The sequence below is a fragment of the Pinus tabuliformis genome, chromosome 1_1 (assembly GCF_031772625.1).
Source record: "Pinus tabuliformis cultivar Carrire ecotype Pingquan chromosome 1_1, CPIR1, whole genome shotgun sequence".
Classification (NCBI taxonomy): Eukaryota; Viridiplantae; Streptophyta; class Pinopsida; order Pinales; family Pinaceae; genus Pinus; species Pinus tabuliformis.
In genome coordinates, this window is record NC_142297.1 from 335,944,295 (window position 1) to 335,961,089 (window position 16,795).

At 38.7% G+C, this 16,795-nt stretch overlaps 1 pseudogene; it reads left to right on the forward strand.

The window, feature by feature from the left end:
* The first annotated feature begins 3,114 nt into the window (after positions 1–3,114).
* Positions 3,115–9,520, forward strand: LOC149212932 (ATPase 1, plasma membrane-type pseudogene; annotated as a pseudogene).
* Positions 9,521–16,795: the final 7,275 nt, after the last annotated feature.

The window sequence follows — 16,795 nt, forward strand, 5'->3', positions numbered from 1 at the left end:
CAGATTGCCAGGCAAAATGTGGACGAAGATGCGCAAAAGCGTCCCGCCAGAACATGCGTTTAAGAGCCTGCAGCACATGCTGTGGCAGATGCAATTGTGTTCCCCCTGGCACATCTGGAAATGAGGAACTCTGCCCGTGCTATGTGTTGGGAATTTTTCTGGTAAAATTCCAAAAACAAAATAACTAAACACAGAGACAATGCTCTGTTTCTGCCACAGGATCTTTAACACAGGGAAGCTTAAAAAAGATTTCTGAGCAAACAGAGTTTTGCACATACAAATCAAACTTGTATTCATTAATAAAATGTCTGATACAAACTTCTTCCTCTTACAGAGGGATTACACAGCTGCTGTTACAAAAGAGTCTTCCTCTTAACAGAGGGATTCACCAACACTGCTTCAAATGCAGTTCCACAAACAACAAAAGAGTCTTCCTCACACAGAGGGATTCACCAGAGATTATGCTGAAGAGCATCTTCCTCTTAACCAGAGGGATTCACCAGTCTATGCTGAAAAGCATCTTCCTCTTGACAGAGGGATTCACCAAAGACAACAGATCTTCTTCTTAACAAAGGGATTCACTAGAGACTGTGCTGAAAAGCACCTTCCTCTTTAACAGAGGGATTCACCAAGAGCTTCCACAAAAACAAAATTACTCTGCCTCCATTTAAAAGGATTTACACTGCTGTGTGTAAATTTTTCATTTACATTTACTATTGTAAATAAAAAAATTCTTACCTAGATTTACTGCTATAAAAAATTTCATCATACGCTCATGCTCTGTTCTTGTTTCATTTCGCACTGCTGTGCATTCCATGTGCTCAAACTCATTTTAATCTGCTGAAAAATTCTCCCCTGTTCTTGCTTCTTTTACACTGCTGCATTTTTACATTTCATCAAAAAAAAATTGCATTTCAACACTATCTCTGCAATATATATTTACATTGCTGTGTAAATATTTTCTCATTCATATGCGCTGCTACATATTTCAAATATATCTTCACTGGGAAAAATTAACTCTGCCCTCTCTTCTTTTTCTTCGCACTGCTTTGCGTTTTCATTGCCAATACAAAACATTTCCATCTGCTGTGTATTACACTCACTCTGCTGTGTGTATATTCTCTCACATTACATAAAAACTACATTCCATTGTTGTGCATTTCAATGCATGTGCTCCACAAAATTTTCCATGCTGCTGTGCATTCTAATCCATGTGCTCCACACACAGAAGTTTCCACGTTGCCCCTGTTCTATGTTCTGCCTTCGCACTGCTGCGCGGGTCTCCTTGCTTTGCATTACAATGCATATCCTATGCATATGATTCACATCGAATTCATCTTCGTCTTCACCCGCGCACTGCTGTGCGTTCTACCACTTCCATCACACACTGGTCAACGCCACACCAAACATTATAAAAACAATGCGTATGTTTTCAAAAAAAAAATTACATACGTTTTTACGCCCATACTTCTGTAATAATAAAAAACATTAAAATTAATAAACTTTACCAACAATCTATGAACCCAAATAAATTGCCTTTATGTTTTACTGGCGGTCAACACTGTTAGTGTCAGTCTTGAGCCCTCCATCGGTGATCAATAGCTCTTTGCATATGCATAGGTAGGTGTCTCATCAGTGTCAGTTTTGCATCCCGCTAGGCATGCCATAAAACTGAATGGAGGGCTAGTCTTTGTTCCCTTCTTGGCTTTGCTGGATCAGGTCATACTTCAATGTAATTGAGTCATACTTGTTTTTATTTTTGCCTTGAGGTCCCAGGTCTTAGGTCTAGGGTTTTGAGTCAAAATCACTACAAGGTCATGAGTTCAAGGTCAGTGAGTGTCCAGCAAGCCAGAAGGAGGTATGTACATATGTTTCATTATTATTTTTATCATCTACAGTTCATTTTATGTCTTGGATTTAAAAATCCTGTTTTTAAGTCCAAGGTCATGAGAAATTTGTGAAAATAAAGAAATTTTCAAAAAGTTTGCAAAAGTGCCGGCAACAACCCTGGTTCCTTCGCCACAGTCCATCAGATGGTCAACCTGCAAAAAGAACGGAGTCAAACGCATCAAAAAGCCAATTTCAGGACAAAATGGGCTCAAAATAGTGTTAGAAAAGAATGTCAAAGTGGAAACATTATAAAGTGGGTTTTTTAAATTAAATTTTTTCAAAAAAAGGTCATATAAAGGCAAATTCCCTCTTTGAAGACCCTCATTGTGCATTTGGAGCAAAAATTTACGAGCTAGAGCGATTAGAGGGCGAATCTGGGCAAATTGCAGAAATTCCAGTCTCTTGGAGGGTGCGCGACCACTCCACAAGGGTGCGCGACCACCTGGGAGGGGCGCGACCACTCCAGCGCCAAAATCCTGTGTTAAATTGCTCGCGCGCGACCATTCCAAGGGTGCGCGACCACTCGAAGGAGGGGCGCGACCACTCGTCCAGAAAGCCTCCAAAACGCATCAAACTTCAATTGTTTCGTGTTGGCTCGTGTTTTGGATTGAGACATACAGGCTCATATCAAAATCCGTGGAATGATAGATCTTTCCAAGAAGCATGCGGCACATGGCTATGACAGTTGAATTCGGGTTTGAGAAAGCGGTAGAGCCCTCGTATCTTTGTGATGCCATCTCCTTCAGGGGCTGGGTTGTCCTGCAATACAATTTCAGTCATCAAGTTCACCTAGTGCTTCTCAAGGCTTGATTACTGATGCCTTCACTTCTCGGCAATGGAGAACAGGTAGTCAAATGGGTGGTGATGGAGCAGTTCTATTAAAGCAGTCTTTAAAAGTGCAAATTCTTTATGCACTGCACTCGGGAGATAAGAAAATGGCAGTCAATCTCCTGAAATATCTTGGGTCTCTGGAGGATTGTCTGGCAATTGGTGATTTGATGTCCTTACTTGAGTACTGCTCGAAAGCTCCAGACCCACAGTTTGCTATGGAGCTGTTGAGATTTATGGAGGAAAAGAAGCTAAACATTGGCCAAAGTGGTTATCTATATATTCTGTGTGCCCTTTGTAAAGGTGGCTATCTTGATGAGGCTTTAAATTTGCTAACGCGGCTTGGAGAAAATACTTTTACAAAACCGGGGCTGTCGATGTATAATATTTTCCTAAATGGACGCTAGTTTTCTTGTTCCTGGTGATGTAGTCAGTATTAAATTGGGAGATATCGTTCCTGCGGATGCTCGCCTGCTTGAAGGAGATCCTTTAAAGATCGATCAGTCAGCTCTAACCGGAGAGTCTCTCCCAGTGACTAAGAATCCCGGAGATGAAGTTTACTCAGATTCTACTTGTAAACAAGGAGAAATTGAAGCCGTGGTTATTGCTACTGAAGTTCACACCTTCTTCGGAAAGGCAGCTCATTTGGTGGATAGCACAAACCAAGTGGGTCATTTCCAAAAGGTTCTTACTGCAATTGGTAACTACTGTATATGTTCGATTGCAATTGGAATTGCCATAGAAATCGTTGTCATGTACCCTATTCAACATCGACAGTACAGAGATGGAATTAACAACCTCTTGGTGCTTTTGATTAGTGGAATTCCTATTGCGATGCCCACTGTATTGTCTGTAACTATGGTCATTGGCTCTCACAAGCTCTCTTTGCAAGGGGCTATTACAAAGAGAATGACTGCTATAGAGGAAATGGCTGCCCTGAAAATTCTTTGCAGTGATAAAATCGGGACACTCACTCTCAACAAATTGAGCGTTGATAGGAATCAAAAAGATCTTTCACGCCACAAAGACATCAAAAGCAACAGAAAAATAGAAACGAATTTCCTATTTCAAGACCACCGAAATCAAAAAGATATGCGCTCCAGTTTTGCCTCATAATTAGCCAAATCATCAACAGAATGTTAGTTTAAAGTTTGTTTTATTAAAATAGCCAACGCATTTCCAGATTTGGGGAGCAGTTGCAAACTGGCATTCAGGATTCGATTGCCTGTAGCTTCAGCAAATGGGATTGACACCTGCCCTTCACTTCAGTCACCAGAAGACACCTGTTACCAGATGCATAAAATTCGTTTTCTTATCTATAACCTCAGTTAAGCAGCGCTCCAAAGATTTCAAAATAAACAAATTCGCCTATTTTCATCCTCAATTATGATTTCATGAGATTTTTGCTCCGGATTTATCTCTCAACTGGCCAATTATCATAAGATTTACAGAACGTTGTTCTATGTTTAGGAAACGCCCTTTCCTACTTTTTGTAATGATAGTTAAAACAGCGCCCCTGTTTTGGGCAGCATATGTATTTATTGTATTAAAAAATTCATTTGAGAATGGAGGGGAGAGATTTTTTCTGAGTGCTGAGTGCTGGAACAGAGCTTTCATTGTACAGTTTTTGGCAGAGAATTTAATGGAATTTCACAGCTCTGTTTGCTGAGATTCATGTGGTATGTTGATTTAGCATAAGTTTTCCCTTTGTCTCATATGTAAACTGTTATGTTTCATTCACCTCATGATCATATCTAATTGAGCAAATGAAGTGTTTAGGTAGGAATTCATAGTATTGTATGCTCCTCCTATAAATTTGCTCATATTCAATGTTTTCTTCTGTTTAAGGAGGATTCGAAGTATTATTTGCCCTCCTTAGCTCCTCACCAGTCTTGCCATCCCATTTAAAATCTAGATTTGGTGTTAAATTGCTTGCCTACCTTGCCTCAGTTGATAATCTGTGTAGTCATTATATTTCTCTGTTCTAGCTGTGATTTTGCCCATGCAGCCCAGAAAAGCCCCGTCATTTAATTAAAAACCCCAAACAAACCTTCCTTATCAATTTACTAGCCTAAGATCTTTATTCCTAATTGGGTCAGCTCATCCTATTGAAAGATCTACCGAATCTGACCCGAGAGAGCCTTCTCATACCTCGTAGGGCTAGCTACGAGGTGAAATGGTTTGATGTAGCCTTGAAGGTTTACCTTCCTCAGCCTAGGGTGAAATCTCAAGCGCTAACAAACACAAAATTTGTTTTACTCCACGCAACCTTTATTAACTGCAGGCTTGTACGCAGCTTGGCATTAATCGATGGCGAACAACCTCCCTTGCAATCGGATGGTTCGGAACGATATCGAATGGGCCTTTTCTACCGAACTTTACATCTTGATGGAAAGTGGTTTTGGAGAAAGTACAATGGACGCGTGGCTGAATTTTATTGCATCGGGCTCGATTGAAGAAATACCGCTGCCTCAGCAAAAGCGGTCCGATGGAGGTAGCCGGTTTTTCCTGAATGGTTTTGCTGCTGCACGATGGCGGATTTGGAAAATGACCGTGCTGCCGTTGCTGTCCCTGCATGGCAGTTGGAATTAATATTCCAACACTCCCCTTTAATTTCAACTGCTGGGCATTCAGTCATACCCAAACACTTCCTCAAAAACTCATAACTTTTTTGCCTATTCGTATCATCTTTCCTTTCATCGCTTTCACTGCTGTGCTCAGGCACTCCAATCATGTAATATTCTCTTTCTCTCTGCCTCAGGCAAGATTTCCAATCTTTGCATTTCCAAGCTATCCTGCAACCTTTTCTTCTCTGTTCTTATGGCAGATTTAATTCCATATCTCTCCCCTATAAGAAGATCTTTATCAAATAATGACTGTTAATATAGTTCAGCAATAATGATCAAGAATTTCAGGCCCCCCCTAACTGTATGCATTGTCTCCTTTTGGCAGAGTCTTCTCAAAAGAAACTTAGATTCACTGGGGAGCTCAAAGGACTTTCGGACTATATTTCCTTCCTTCTCCATACTTGTGTAACTTTATTCTTTTTCATGGGTCTAGCTTGTGTAAGAGACCATGTTAAGCTACAATCACGTGCCATATGCCCAATGTTATGACACTTGAAACATTCTACATTGTTCATGAATAAGATTTCATGATTTCTTCCTGTAAAATTGTTTCTTGGAGGTTGTCGGAGACCATAACATATATCTCTATGAAATGCTTTACAGTCTTTTGCCATATGACCAAAGTTTGAACAAGAATAACAATAACCAAAAAATGAACTTTGGTACCTGGGAGATGGAGGTTTTCTTGATGTACTTCTGAAGCTTTTCTTCCTTGAGATCTTTTGATGATAACCATTGCCTCTTGCCTCTTTGACATCATCAACATTTCTTCTTGGAGCTGGTTTTCTACTTGGAGTAGGATTTCTTCTATTGTAGCCTTGATTTTTCTCCTTGCCTTTGTTGGAACTAGGAGCATCACGATTTATTTCTGCCTTCTTCACATCTCCTTTGCTTAAAGCATTTTCATTCTTGTTTGAGGGTTCACCTACATACCCGAGTCCTGATTTATCAGATGGAGATCTGTGATAGCTAAGCATGTCATCCAAGGCTTGATAGCTCTTCATGATTTTGTTCATCCCTTCAACCTTTTTTCTGAGGAGGACAATCTCTTCTTCCAATCTTTCACACTCATTATTCTTCTTTGCAAGTTGTTCCCTAGTTTCTTCCTTGCTACGAGTAGCTTCAGCTGCTACTATTTTAAGGGAGATGATATCTGACTTCATTTCTTCATTCTTTGCTTGACTGCTCTCCATTTTCTTCTCAGCTTCTTGTGCCTGCTTCCTGGCTTCTTGTAGTTCGGACTTAAGGGAGGAAACCTCTACCTTGTACTGTCCAATCTCTTCTACAAGTTTGTTCACTCTCTTGTGCCTTTGTTCAATTTGAGTTGACAAGGTATCTTCCTGCTTCTTTGCTTTATTCAATTGATTTGGCATGGATATGACTTCTTCATGATGCTTCCTTTTGCTTTGATCAAGTTCCTTCTTAAGCTTGGCGAGCTCTTCATCCCTTTCTTGTACTTGAAGCTTGATGAGGTCAACCTTCTCATTTTTAGCTTCTATGATGGGTTTAGAATTTCCTTCTTGACTGATGGTCATGGTCAGTGCTCCTTTTGCATGAAGGTCATGAAGTCTGTCCCATATATCCTTTGCTGATGAATATTTTCCTAGATTCTTCTTTACACAATCAAGCAGTCCATCCAAGATTGTCTTTGCTGCTTTTGCATTGTACTCCTTGGATTCTCTATCAATCCTACTATCATCAATAACTGATTCCCAAATTTCAATCCCTTCAGACTGTAAGAAAGTCCTCATTTTTACTTCCCATATATTAAAGTTCCCATTGAACCTTGGAGCTTCAAATAGAATGCTTTCAAATTGATTGTTTTCTATTTTAGTAGTAGAGGAAGACACATGCTTAGGAGGATTGGAGACTTTCTTCCTTGACCTCGCCATTTGACTGAGTATCTAAAATAACTGACTGTCTTCAATAGTAACACAGAAAAACTTTGAGAAATACCTGGATCCTTGACTGAGTCTTCACTCTGCTGGAGAAGCTGTTGCAGCAAAAATCCTTCCTTCAGCTTCTTTGACACCTTCAAAGAGCCTGGATTTGCTCTGATACCACTGTTGGGAATTTTTCTGGTAAAATTCCAAAAACAAAATAACTGAACACAGAGACAATGCTCTGTTTCTGCCACAGGATCTTTAACACAGGGAAGCTTAAAAAATATTTCTGAGCAGACAGAGTTTTCCACATACAAATCAAACTTGTATTCATTAATAAAATGCCTGATACAAACTTCTTCCTCTTACAGAGGGATTACACAGCTACTGTTACAAAAGAGTCTTCCTCTTAACAGAGGGATTCACCAACACTGCTTCAGATGTAGTTCCACAAACAACAAAAGAGTCTTCCTCACATAGAGGAATTCACCAGAGATTATGCTAAAGAGCATCTTCCTCTTAACCAGAGGGATTCACCAGTCTATGCTGAAAAGCATCTTCCTCTTGACAGAGGGATTCACCAAAGACAACAAATCTTCCTCTTAACAGAGGGATTCATTAGAGACTGTGCTAAAAAGCACCTTCCTCTTTAAAAGAGGGATTCACCAAGAGCTTCCACAAAAAGAAAATTACTCTGCCTCCATTTAAAAGGATTTACACTGATGTGTGTAAATTTTTCATTTACATTTACTGCTGTAAATAAAAAAATTCTTACCTAGATTTACTGCTGTAAAAAATTTCATCATACGCTCATGCTCTGTTCTTGTTTCATTTCGCACTGCTATTCATTCCATGTGCTCAAACTCATTTTAACCTGCTGAAAAATTCTCCCCTGTTCTTGCTTCTTTTACACTGCTGCGTTTTTACATTTCATCAAAAAAAAATTGCATTTCAACACTATCTTTGCAATATATATTTACACTGCTGTGTAAATATTTTCTCATTCATATGCGCTGCTGCATATTTCAAATATATCTTCACTGGGAAAAATTAACTCTGCCCTCTCTTCTTTTTCTTCGCACTGCTTTGCGTTTTCATTGCCAATACAAAACATTTCCATCTGCTGTGTATTACACTCACTCCGCTGTGTGTATATTCTCTCACATTACATAAAAACTACATTCCATTGCTATGCATTTCATTGCATGTGCTCCACAAAAATTTCGATGCTGGTGTGCATTCTAATCCATGTGCTCCACACACAGAAGTTTCCACGCTGCCCCTGTTCTATGTTCTTCCTTCGCACTGCTGTGCGGGTCTCCTTGCTTTGCATTACAATGCATATCCTATGCATATGATTCACATCGAATTCATCTTCATCTTCACCCGTGCACTGTTGTGCGTTCTACCGCTTCCATCACACACTAGTCAACACCACACCAAACATTACAAAAACAATGCATATGCTTTCAAAAAAAAATTACATACGTTTTTATGCCCATACTTCCGTAATAATAAAAAACATTAAAATTAATAAACTTTACCAACAATCTACGAACCCAAATAAATTGCCTTTATGTTTTACTCACGGTCAACAAAAAACTTGTTTTGCTCCATGCAACCTTTATTAACTGCAGGCTTGTACGCAGCTTGGCATGAATCAACGGCGCACAACCTCCCTTGCAATCGTACGGTTCGGAACGATATCGGATGGGCCTTTTCTACCGAACTTTACGTCCCGATGGAAAGTGGTTTTGGAGAAAGTACAATGGACGCGTGGCTGAATTTTATTGCATCGGGCTCGATTGAAGAAATACCGCTGCCTCATCAAAAGCGGTCCGATGGAGGTAGCCGATTTTTCCTGAATGGATTTTCTGCTGCACGATGGCAGATTCGGCAAATGACCGTGCTGCCGTTGCTGTCCCTACATGGCAGTTGGAATTAATATTCCAACGCTATGCCAGCCAGAGAACATATGGCAACAAACCCAAGTGCCCGTGAATATATGATATGCAGTTGCACACACTATAGATATGTGTGATTAAATAAAGCGCGAAGCTGATCCCTGGATTAGACGATGTATATTCTGGGTGAATCGATTTGCATAAATATTTACCATGAATAAATGCTTATCAGTATTAGTTTCCATGTGAAACGAAGATTTAAAAAGCAGACAAAAAGTGTGGGGTTGTGAAGCGTCATAATCCTTCAATGATAGAAGTGTGGTGTGGAGGGCAACAATCCTTGAAGGATAGAAGTGGGTGCAAGGGCTTTAGATTTCTCATGGGGTGAAATGATTTATCAATGTATAATGTATTATGTTATTGTATATTTAATTAATAATTCATCTTTCTGAATTACAGCTGATGGCCATTGACTCTGATATTAACCATCATATATCATTTCTGAGTTACAGCTGATGGCCCTTGACTTTGATATTAACTATCATATATCATTTGTTTGAAGGGACTATATCATTTTGTTTAAAGGCATTACATTAAGAGAAGATATTGTTATAGTATTTTTGTTCTTCTGGTATTCAGAGTTTTATTTTTTTTGGTTTTTAAATGTTGTTGTTGTTTTTTTAATTATGTTTAATTAAATTTTTTATTTTAATTTATTTGGTTTTATTTTTAAATATGTGATGATGTTTAATGATATAATTTAGTTAACTATTTCAATGTTATGAAATATTAGGTAAATCATAAAATTTAAAGTTTAAATTTCCCTTACAAATAAAGAATAAAAATGCTATGAAATATTATATTTTGGTTAAACAATTTCTTTCCAAACCATAAAAACGAGATATAAACTCAGTACTTTATTTCGTAGTAAAAGAAATATTTGCTAGATTTGTTTAACTCTATTTTTTAAAATCAATCAATATTTTTAAAAACAATATGTATTGACTTTATTCAAATTTAGTTTAAAAAATACCTTGCCCATTTTTTTTTGTCAATTCTTTTTTTTTGACAAAAGAAATTACTTATCCATAAACCATTTATTTGTTATATATATATATATAGATAGATATATATTCATTTTTTTGGTGATCCAATTTTACCAACTTTTTTTTAATATACACTCTTCAAAGCAAAAAAAATTCTTAATAGATAATTAACACAATCTATTTTATAATTTATATATTTTTATTTTAAAAATTATTCAAAATAAAAATATAGAAATTACTAAAAAAAAATGTTTTTATTTTACGAGTTATTCAAAAATCCATATATAACTAACCGAATTCTCATTATAAATTTATATTCTATTTATTAAAAACAATTATTATAAATTTCATTCTGTTTATTTAAATTTTTATATAAAATATAATTTTATTAGAATATTCCTATTTAGTATTTAATGCTCATTCCTTTTAGCTGTTGCTATTTGTATTCTTTTAGCAGTTTCTTAGATGAAACTGAGTGTTTCTATATTCTACATAGAAACCTGATGTTTCTATTATTGTAAATATCTCTGTATTATGATTGAGCTGTTTGCTCATTCGAAATTAATTCATTCAACATTCTTTTATGGTATCAGAGCAAGGTTAAGAGATTTCTTGAACAGTTATTCTCTCTGCATCTTAATCTCTTGAGTCCTTTCTAAGGTCGAGCCCTCTGTAAGCCAGGTAGCCTTCACTGAGTCTTAGCCTCGGCTTTGCTCGCTGTGATAAAAGCTTACAGTCGTCCATCTCGATACAGAAATGGATTCTTCCCCTGCATGATCATTTTTCTAAGGAATTAACTTTGTGGCGGTGACTGTTTCGTGGGAGCGGAATTTTTTTTTGGCTGGCCAGTTTGCTTGGAATCGTGAAAGTCATTTTTCCGGTTTGGAATCGTGAATTGAATCCGGCTATTTTCTTCTTCGCCTGGCGGCTACTCGAACTCAACACGTATCCACGGATATTCACGTGGACTACTTTTCTTCGGCAAACGTGACCCAGGTGTTTTCTCTCATTCAAAACTCATTTGTTTTTGAAAATCGGAGTCGTGGTCTGAAAATACGCTCTGCGGGCAACAGTCTATTTGTTTTTTATTTGAAACCCTGTCACCTCATCGTGGCTCTTGTAATTAAAGACCGATTCAAATCACGAGTTCGAGCCTCTAACGCTGCTGGTTAAATCCGTAGTTCTCTGTCTCAAAATCCGTAGTAAACAGGAACCGGCCTCGATACGCGTGTGTTGGTTAATTATATTTCAAACCCGTGGATATTTGAAGGGTTATATTTCAAACCTGTGGATACGCTGAGACGTGAAGCTGAGACGTGAAGCTTTGACGGCTCACGTGGGTCCACTGTTGTTAAAACTACGTATTTGCTTTATCATCAACGGTCCTATTTGCCGGCAGTGTTTTCCCAATCAGCGGATTTTTTTTTTCATCGTGATCATGACAGCCTCCATTACAACTCACCTATTGTAGCTCGGATTATGGTGCAGCTCCACGGACCTGAGCATACCTGTGACATCTGTTTATAGCTCGGACATTGCAGCAGTATACACTTGTGGTAGACTTGCATTCTCAGACCTGTGGGAGACTGTATTCTCAGACCTGTGCTTATCTTAGGACAAAACTCAGATCTGGACAGAGAAAGGAACCTCAAACTTTACCTTATGATTTGGACCTGTCACATTTATTAAAGCTCTGTCCTGTGTTTTTTTTGCCTAACTAAAAGAAGGGGACAGTTGCAGCAGTATTGCTATTGTTTTAGACTGGAGAGATATTTTTGCTGGGTAAATATTTTTTCTAGCAGAACAAAGTCTGTTTTTTAATTTACACCAGGATAAACAGGCAGCTACAATTTTTTTGTGTGTGTCAGACTTCTGTATTTTCTTTGGGAAAATGGCCACGCTCACCAATCTGATGTTAGAAGGAAATCAACGCTTTAATGGCAGCAACTATAACATTTGGAAACAAAGAATGTTGACCATTTTTGAATACAGGCGTCTTGATCAGCTCATTTTGGGCAAAGAGCTTCGTCCCGGTATAGCTGGGACCGATCAAGATAAATTTGATGATCGAAATCGAGAGGCTGTTATGCTTCTCAAGCTCTCTGTCGCTGATGATCAGTTACCACAGATTCGTTCTGGCAAGATAGCTGCCGAAATCTGGCAACAGTTGAAAGAACTGCATGAGACATCTGACAAAAGCAGAGCTTTTTTTCTCAAAAATCAGTTGTTCTCCATCATGATGGATGAACATATGTCTTTACAGGAACATCTCAACAAAATTAAAGACATTCGAGATCAGCTCGAAGCCATTGGTCGGACCATGGAGGAAGAAGATATGGTAGTCATTACTTTGAAAAGTCTACCGAAATCTTATGAACACTTCATAGAAACACTCAACATTACCACCACAAATGTTGATCTGAAGTTTCCATATTTATGCACCAAACTTCTGCAGCAGGATCGGTGGAAACAGCAGTTTGGTAGTAGTGCTTCATCAGTGTCGTCGGAAAATGCATTTTCTGCAAAATATCAGTCCTCTCAGTCCTTTCAACAGAAAGGCTCCTCTCAGCCTTTTGATCCTGCTAGGAAGAAAAGTGTGCAGTGTAATTACTGTCACAGGTTCGGTCACATGAAGAAAGATTGCCGACAGAGGATTGCTTCTGAACAGAGGAAACAGGGAGGGCCACATCAGATAGCAAATGTTGCAGAACATTCCGAGCAGACAGAGTCTGCCTTTTACGCCTTTATGGCTGAAAGGTCTTCAGATCATGTTCCTTCCTCTGCATGGTACATTGATTCTGGCGCATCACGTCATTTCTCTCACAGGCGTGACTGGTTTATTGACTTCTCACCTTTCAGTGATTCCGTGGTATTTGGCGGAGGTGAAAAGTACACAGTAGTTGGCAGAGGTACAGTTCAAATTCAGTCTGGTGGGCGCACACTTATATTTCTGAATGTATACTATGTTCCTGGTATGGAAATTAATCTGCTATCTGTTAGCCAGATTATGAGGAATTCTCCTCAACTTGATGTATTGTTCAGTACCCACAAGTGCTCCATTATTGACAGGGAGACTAGTTTAACAGTTGCTGTTGGCCTAGAGGACCATGGTCTATACAGGCTACTTGACACCGGTGACTCTCCAGAAGTGGCTCTAGTAGCACGTATCTCTCCTATCAGTACTCTATGGCTTCAGCGATATGGGCATCTCAATATGCAGTATCTCTCTCAGCTCTCTCGGGAGGGACTTGTGTCTGGATTACCTGATATTCAGACTCAGCAGTTGGGGGTATGCAGCGCCTGTCAAGCGGGAAAGCAACATCGGTCTTCATTCAAAAATGGAGAAACTTGGCGCGCATCTAAGGTACTTCAGTTACTTCATGCTGATATTTGCGGTCCTATGAATACAACTTCTATCACTGCTTGCAAATATTTTTTACTTATTGTAGATGATTTCAGTAGAAAGATGTGGGTATATTTTTTAAAAAATAAATCTGATGCTCTTAGTACCTTTCAGAAGTTTAAAACCTTAGTGGAAAAAGAATCTGGTTGTAACATCATGACCCTTAGGACCGACAATGGGGGGGAATTTTGTTCTTCAGCGTTTGCCAACTTCTGTGATATTCATGGCATCAAACGCCAATTAACCACTCCTTACACTCCTCAGAAAAACAGTGTTGTCGAGCATCGCAATCGCACGGTTGTTGAAATGGCTCGTTCCATGCTACAACACAGGAGTGTTCCAAACAAATTCTGGGCTGAAGCAGTATTTACTGCTGTTTATCTTCTTAACAGATCACCCACTCAGGCTGTTACAGGGAAGACTCCTGAAGAGGTTTGGTCTGGCCGTAAGCCTAAGATCAGTCATCTCAAAGTATTTGGCTCAGTTGCATATGTTTGGATTCCAGCTGCTAAGCGCTCTAAGTTGGATTCCAAAAGCCAGAAACTCATGATGACAGGGTACAGTGATCATCACAAGGCCTATAGGCTGATAGATATAGCCATTGGTCGTCTTAGCTTCAGTCAGGATGTAGTATTTGATGAAGACAGAGGATTCTTTCAGTCTTCTTCTTCTGAGCAATGTTCTGAGGATCAGCCTCACAGTGTTCTTCTTCTGGTCGGTCCACCTGATGGGAGGGATGATGTAGCATCAGTATTTGATAATACTCTATCTGAGCTTCCTCCAGAAAATAACCCTCCTCTTGCGGTCCCTATTGCTCTTGAGTCTTCTCCACCTCCTCCTAATATTGGTTCCTCTACTCGTGCTATTGCTTCTTCTACTCTTCGGCCAAAATGGTGGGCTAAAACCATTGGTGATCTCAGGGATGATGAGCTCCTTGAAGGCAGAACTTCTAGACATAAGAACAGACAACAGTCTACAGTCAATTTTGCTCTTATGGCTAACCTACACAGTACTTTTGAGCCTCAAACCTATTCAGAGGCTAAGGGTACATCTGAGTGGGAACAGGCTATGGAAGCTGAATTCCAGAGCCTTCAGAAGAATCACACATGGACACTTTCTGATCTTCCTGCAGAAAAAAAACCCATAGGTTGCAAATGGGTGTATAAAGTGAAATACAAAGCTGATGGAACCATAGACAAGTATAAAGCTCGTCTTGTGTCTCGAGGGTTCTCACAGAAGGAAGGCATTGACTATGAGGAGACTTTTGCTCCTACAGCCAAGATGAGTACCATAAGGCTTATGCTTGCCCTAGCAGCTCAGTTCAATTGGAAAGTTCATCAGATGGATGTAAAGAGTGCTTTCCTAAATGGTGATCTCCAAGAAGAAGTCTACATGACGCAGCCTCCAGGATTCAAGGTTGCTGGTCAAGAACAGAAAGTGTGTCGGTTAGCTAAAGCAATCTATGGATTGAAACAAGCTCCTCGGGCTTGGTACATGAAAATTGATCAGTACCTGACAGATCAGGGTTTTCAGCGGAGTCCATCTGATGCAAATCTGTATATCAAGCATACTGGTGATGATATCTTGTTTGTGGTTGTCTATGTGGATGACCTTATCATTACTGGCAGTTCTGCACATTTGATCCATGGGATCAAACAAGATTTATGCAGAACTTTTGAGATGACCGACTTGGGACTTCTTCATTACTGTCTGGGGGTTGAAGTTTGGCAGACTGAAAATCAGATCTTTCTCTCTCAGTCCAAGTATGCCAAAAATCTTGTGGACAGGTTCAGAATGCAGGATTGCAAACCGGCCACGACTCCTATGGAACCAGGGCTCAAACTTTCAGCACAGTCATCATCTCCCCTTGTGGATGAAACTTTATTCAGGCAATTAGTGGGCAGCCTCATCTACCTTACTGCTACCAGACCTGACATCAGTTTTGCAATAAGCTACATTTCCCGTTTCATGTCAGCTCCTAAAGCTGATCATTGGCAAGCAGCAAAGCATGTGCTACGATATGTGCGTGGCACTTCTGATTATGGTCTCCTATACACTCGAAGTTCCAAACCTATACTCCATGGTTACACTGATTCTGACTGGGCTGGTTCGGTTGATGACCGTAAATCTACAGCTGGGTATGTGTTTAATCTAGGATCCGGTGCTGTTACTTGGACTAGTAAGAAGCAACAGGCAGTGTCTCTCTCCTCAACAGAAGCAGAGTATCGGGGAGCAGTTAAGGCATCCTGTGAGGTAGTTTGGCTTCGACGTATGCTTGCAGATATGCATGTTTCCCAGACAGGGCCTACTTCTTTGTTTTGTGATAATCAGGGAGTGCTCAAACTTGCCAAGAATCCAGTCTTTCATGAACGAACAAAGCATGTGGAAACTCATTGCCACTACATTCGCCAGCTTGTTGAAGACGGCTCAGTTCAGTTACAATATGTTCCCACAACAGAGCAGCTCACCGACATTTTCACCAAGCCTCTTGGTCCTGATAAATTTGTAAAATTCAGAGGGTCCATTGGTGTTGTAAATAGATTGAGCATTAAGGGAGGGTATTAGAATATTCCTATTTAGTATTTAATGCTCATTCCTTTTAGCTATTGCTATTTGTATTCTTTTAGCAGTTTCTTAGATGAAACTGAGTGTTTCTATATTCTACATAGAAACCTGATGTTTCTATTATTGTAAATATCTCTGTATTATGATTGAGTTGTTTTGCTCATTCGAAATTAATTCATTCAACATTCTTTTAAATTTAAATATAATCTAATTTAAAACATTGTTATACAAACTTTCTAAGCTCTCTCTCTCTCTATAAAAGAATGTGTTTTTATAAATTTTAATATTTTGAAAAATTAATATAAAATAAAAAGTTATTACTCCTTACTTTACAAACTCTTGGATAAGAATATATACAATTATATAAATCGCTTACTTTATGTTATACATTTAGTTATCCTTGTTTATTAATTTCAACTTATTGAAAAATCTAAATTATAATTTGTGAAAGACAGCTATTTAAATATAGCATAACCTCAAAATTTTAAATATTTAATTCAAAATTTTTATTATAAAATTAGCATAAAATGTAATTTAAAAATAATGCTGTAAAAGTAGTTATATAAATATAATATAATAAATTTTATTATTTTATTTCAAAATTTAATATATTTCTATTTAAATTCAAATTCAAATATATATTATGAGC